The following is a 6,000-nucleotide window of genomic DNA, read 5'->3' on the forward strand; positions in this document are numbered from 1 at the left end:
CTGGATTAACAGCTGCACAGCTTAGTACTGCTGCTTGCATGCTGCTTCAGTTTGATTGCTACATAAAGAAAGAAGAGCAAGAATACTTCATGTCTGTGTGAACTATGGGAGATATTATAACAGCTACTCTTCACCCACTAATGCAGCGAGAACTGAAAATTAGAGGGTAAAACTGGTGAAAAATGCAGATTACATTTTATATAACCAGTACCCAATGTTATAAATAAAAATAACAATGACAACCTCCAACCCACAAAAAAATGGCAAATTAGGTTTTACTTTGGTATTTTTTCTTAATTTTCCAGTGCAAAGCAAAAATGAGTGGTGTCGTTCAAAATTACAAGCCCTAGTATGGCTATGTTGACAGATAAAGAAGTTGGAGCAAAGGGAACCTTTAACAAAAGCGTAAAAACAAAAGGTTCCTGGGTCATTACAGGGACATTATATTTTTTATCTTGGTGTTTTTTGTTTATTTTAGTACATCAGTGTTTTTAATGGTCAAGTATTACTCATTCTTGCTACAACAACAGTAGTGTATACATCAATAAAATATAAGCCTGTGACACATGAGAACAGCACTACTATAAATTACATTACAGGGGATTGGTACAGGACTTCTTGATAAGCATCTGTATGCACACTATAATGTAGAGTGAGATTCTGGTCACCATTTAGTTTAATACAAGGAAATAGATGGGATGTCTGAAATCAAAACAAAGGTTTTTGAAGATATACAGTGGTCGAAATAAATATGGAACACATCACCAATTTTCTAAGTAAATATATTTCTAAAGATGCTATTGACATGAAATTCTCACCAGATGTCAGTAACAACCCATCCAATCCTCACAGACAAAGGAGTCAATACATAGATCTCACAGGAAAAAAAGTATTGATCACACTTTCTGAAATTTATTTTATACTTCGTACAAAAGCCTTTGTTGGTGATGCAGCTTCAAGAGCCTCTTGTATGGAGAAACTAGTTGCATGCATTGCTCTGCTGTGATTTTGGCCCATTTGTCAACATAAACACTTCTCAAATCCTGAATGTTCCTTGAGCTCCTTCTATAAACTCCCGAGCTTTAGTTCCTTCCATAAATTGTCTATTGGATTCAGGTGAGGTGGCCGGGTCATTCTAGCAGCTTTATTTTCTTAAGTTCTTCTAAGGCAGTGTTTCCCAAACTTCAGTACTCAGGGCCCCCAATATGTCATGTTTTCAGGATTTCTTTGGTATTATACAGGGGATGTAATTATTTTATTAAGGCATCAGAAATTGCTGTAGGTTCTGTTACCTATGCAATATTAGGGAAATCCTCAAAACATGACCTGTTGGGGGGGCCGTAACAACGGGTTTGGGAAACACTGCTCTAAGGCTTGGTTCCCATTGCGTTAATGGGAAAGCGCTAACGGACAGCGTTGCACGGCGAAATTAACGCCGTGCAACGCGTCCGTTAGCGCGCCCATTCATGGCAATGGGAACGCGCAGCACTAGCGCGTGCCATGTTCGGCACGCGCTAGCGACGCGCGGTGTTTCCTGGCGCGCCGCGGACGCTGCTCGCAGCGTCCGAGGCGCGCCCACGGTCCGTTCCCCGCTCTCGCAGATCGGGGATCTGCGAGAGCGGGGACGTTACCGCGACCCCGGGACGCGGCCACATTAAAAACATTGTGTTAGCGCAACCTGCTAGCGCTAAACGGGTTGCACTAACGCAATGTGACCCTAGCCTAAGGGTATAGTTTCCAAAATTGAGTAATTTGTGTGGGGGTTCTGCTTTTTTTGGCAACTCGGGCTATTTGAAAATGAGAAATTTGGGGCTAAACCAATATTTTCATGCAAAAAAGCAGAATATTTAATTTTCATGGTTCAATATTATAAAATTCTGTGAAGCATCTCTATGTTTAAGATGGTACATGAATTCTTTGAATGGTGTAGTTTCCTAAATGGGCTTACTTGTGGGGTCCATTTTCTCTTTTTAGCATTGTTAAAAGTAAAAACCTAGGACTAAAGCAACATTTTAGTAAAAAAAAAAATGAATATTTTGTATCTGTTTGCATATGTTTCAATTAATTCCTGTGAAGCACCAGAAAAGTTAACAAAATGTATGAATTTGCTTTGAATACGTTGAGGGGTGCACAGTTTTTAATATGAGATCTTACTTGCTGTTATTCTGGCATATGAGCCCCTCAAAGTAACATCAAAAGTGAAGTTGTCCCTAAAAATACAAGTTTAGTGAATTTAATTGGAAAAAAAATGAAAAATTGCTGCTAAACTTTTGACCCTTCTAATATTGAAATTAAACAAAAAAATGTTTAAAAAAATGATGCTGCTCTAAAATAGACATGTCATTAATTATATTAATTATTTTGTATGGTATGACCATCAGCTTTATGTGCGTGAAAATTCTATGTTTGAAAATTGTGAATTTTTCACATTTTCTGTAAAATTTCAGATATTTTCATTAATAAACACAAATCATATCATCCTAAATTTACCACTAAAATAAAGTACAATGTGCCATGAAAACTCAGAATCACTGGGATATGTGAAAACAGGCTCCGGTGAGAAGGGATTAACAGAGTAAAAGGAACCACAAGATCGCCATAACATGAATCCAACAGTTATTTCTAAATACAGGAACTATTTTAAAAATTACTCCAATCAAAATATCATGTTTTGCCTGATTGAACAGAGAACTAAAATGTATAAAGGGGTATCCAGAACTGTCTTTTATTTTCTCTATGAGGCTATGCATTATCAACAAGTATGTGCTAACTACTTGCCTGTGCTGCCCTGCGAAGATCTTTCCCTACTCAGACCACTTCTGCTTGTGATTCTCCTTCCTGTGACATGAACATTGACAAAGTAGCTCCTTCTCTTCCACTCTTATGTAGACTGGACATTACTGACAACCTTATGCTGATTGACAGCCAGCCCATCCTAACGCAGCTGGGAACCGGCTGTCAATCAGCATGTCGTTGGCAGTGACACTCCCGTCAACAAAGTAGAAGAGAAGGAGGTGCTCTGCTGAGGAAGCAGGAGAATGGCCGCCAGAGGTGGTCCATGATCGTAGAAGGGCAGCACAGTCAAGGAGTTAGCAACTACCTGCCTATAAATGCTAAGCCCCATAGAGAAATTAAAAACATTCCCTAATAACCACTTTATCTAATACCAATTAAAATAAAACTGTACTAATTTGCACAATTCAGCAAAAAAAAAAAAAAAAAAGTACTGTCCGATAATGTTGTGTAGGTGATTTGAAGGTGAGTTGAATGTAATTCTGAGAGGAGACTGAATGGGTCAAAAATGTGGCCATTATTATTTTAAGGAAGTGTCACCTCAGGCAGTATAAGGGTTTAGACCAACCTTTGCTCCACGTGTGCTCTAATAAGCCACTAGAGCTTAGAAGATATCCTTTCTACAGACGTGGTGACAGAATCATCAGCTTTCTCTAGAATCATTTTTGACACCTGTCCCATAGTTACAAAAATGTCCAGTGAGATGTTCTTCAGGATCCGGTAACTGCTCATGGCAGCATATCTAAGAGCATGAGCTCAAGATAATTAACCATATAAGATGACTGTGCAAAATGCTGATCCTTTATATTACTGTAGTCAGGAAGAAATGATAGGGGAGATGGCAATTAATGAAGGAATTGATCAACTTGTATATTTAATGTTTAGACTTTTGTATTTGCAGAGAAAGTTTTGTATCACAGGAGAAGCGATTCATCATCCTGACATTCCGGTTTACAATGTGTATATCCTTCTTCACTAGAGATCGCACTGTTGCACTCGGTTATAGGACATCTGTAACATTCACATACCGTATATGTTTTGCTTAGTCTGTTGGAATTCTGGAGTTGAAACCCCTTAGGAGCTGGTCTAGGAATAATCTAATCACTTGATAGTCTGGCTTTAAAAATTCCCACAACACAACCGCATCATGAAAGGTGCTTTTGGTGCTCCAGCTGTACCCTGGTCCCTTTTAAATATATATTTACATCACTGAGAGTGTAAATGGAGTATTTCGCCCCCAAAACTCAAACTACTTATGCATTCATATAAAGGACTTGTTTTATAACATATGTAAATGTAAAGTCCTCAGTGCTTCATTCTGCCCCCCAATTAGAATCCTCAGCACCTCCCCTTTTAGTGCTTCATTTGGAGTGCAACCTGAATTGAAGCAGCAGGACCAAGAGCAGCAGCAACAGCTCCAGCAGCACTGAGAGCAGCAGCAAGCCCAGCGGGAGACAATGCAGCATATGGAACTTCTGGCAGCGAATGTCTGCAGCAGAGGAACCGCCTCTCCTACAAGTGCAGGTGATGATACCGACATCCGGAAGGCGTAAGACAGGCCATGTTAGCTAGAGCCCAACGAGTCCACTACTGGGCATATGACAGCGACAAACCCTCTTGCTCACAGATATTTTACTTGCTGCATCTTGTCCAAAAATGGTTGCAGCTAAAGTCTTCCACTACTCATTCGTTCTCGTCTGGACTATTGTAACTCTCTCTTAATTGACCTCCCTCTTACCAAACTCCAATATTACCACTCCAATCTGTCCTGAATGCTGCTGCTATATAACTCACCAACCATTACAACGATGCCTCTACTCTGTGCCAGTCATTACACTGGTTACCCATCCACTCAAGAATCCAGTACAAAACTAGTACCCTCATCCACAAAGCACTCCATGGCTCAGCACAACCCTACATCTCCTCCCTGTTCTCAGTCTACCACCCTACCCGTGCCCTCCGCTCCGCTAATGACCTGAGGTTAGCATCCTCAATAATCAGAACCTCCCACTCCCATCTCCAAGACTTTTCACGTGCTGCACCAATTCTTTGGAATGCACTACCCAGGTTAATAAGATTAATCCCCAATCCTCACAGTTTTAAGCGTGCCCTAAAAATGCATTTGTTCAGACTGCCCTACCGCCTCAACGCATTAACCTAACTATCCCTGTGTGGCCCATTAAAAAAAAAAACCTTAAACCTTAATCAGGTTCCTCGCATCATGTTCTCATACATTTCATGCAGTTAATAGCCCTCTGTGTCTGTACTGCTACATACTTAGGCTGATAACTGGTTCATGCAGCTTTACATGAACACCCGAGCCTTACACTATGGCCGGTCCAAACAACGAAAGCAATTGTTACCATCCCCCTCTCGTGTCTCCCCCTTTTCCTATAGATTGTAAGCTTGCGAGCAGGGCCCTCATTCCTCTTGGTATCTATTTTGAACTGTGATTTTTGTTATGCTGTAATGTCTATTGTCTGTACAAATCCCCTCTATAATTTGTAAAGCGCTGCGGAATATGTTGGTGCTATATAAATAAAATTATTATTATTATTATTATTACTATTATTACTTAGGTTAGAACATTGGGAGAGGCGAAATCAAGCCACATATAAACAATGTTGAGGCAATACAGAAGTGGCCACAACCACTTTCCAAGAAGCATGTGAGGGCGTTTCTTGGAATTGTGAGATATTACCAGCGGTTTATCCAAAATTTCGCCATGATTGCCACTCCACTGGCAGACCTAATCGACAATGGCCAAATGGAATGCTGAGACAGAGATGGCATTCAAACGAGCTGAAGCTGGCCCTATGTAAACGGCAACGGTGATGCGCACTATCCACGTAACGTCACTGCTGCAACCAAAAGACAGAGTCCCAAGCAATGGCAGGGAGGCTACACTGGACCTGGGGAGGTAAGTAGTACCTGTTCTGCTTGCTATTTTAGGTATATAAAAGTGTTTGGAGTTCACTTTCCTTAACATAGAAATCTTTACAACGCTGCTCAATTTTCATTATGATCAGCCCAAAATTTGTAAATTATTGCAAAAATCTTATGGTGTAAATGGACTTTTATTTGGGGCATATTCAGGGTTCATGGTAGGCCTTAAAGGAGTTCTTTATTTTTGGAAAACCCCTTTCTCCGAAGTTGCACTTTGTTTAAAAAACCAAGCAAACTGTTTTTTTCTCACCCTCCCCAGGT

Source organism: Ranitomeya imitator, chromosome 2 (genome assembly GCF_032444005.1).
Source record: "Ranitomeya imitator isolate aRanImi1 chromosome 2, aRanImi1.pri, whole genome shotgun sequence".
Taxonomy (NCBI): domain Eukaryota; kingdom Metazoa; phylum Chordata; class Amphibia; order Anura; family Dendrobatidae; genus Ranitomeya; species Ranitomeya imitator.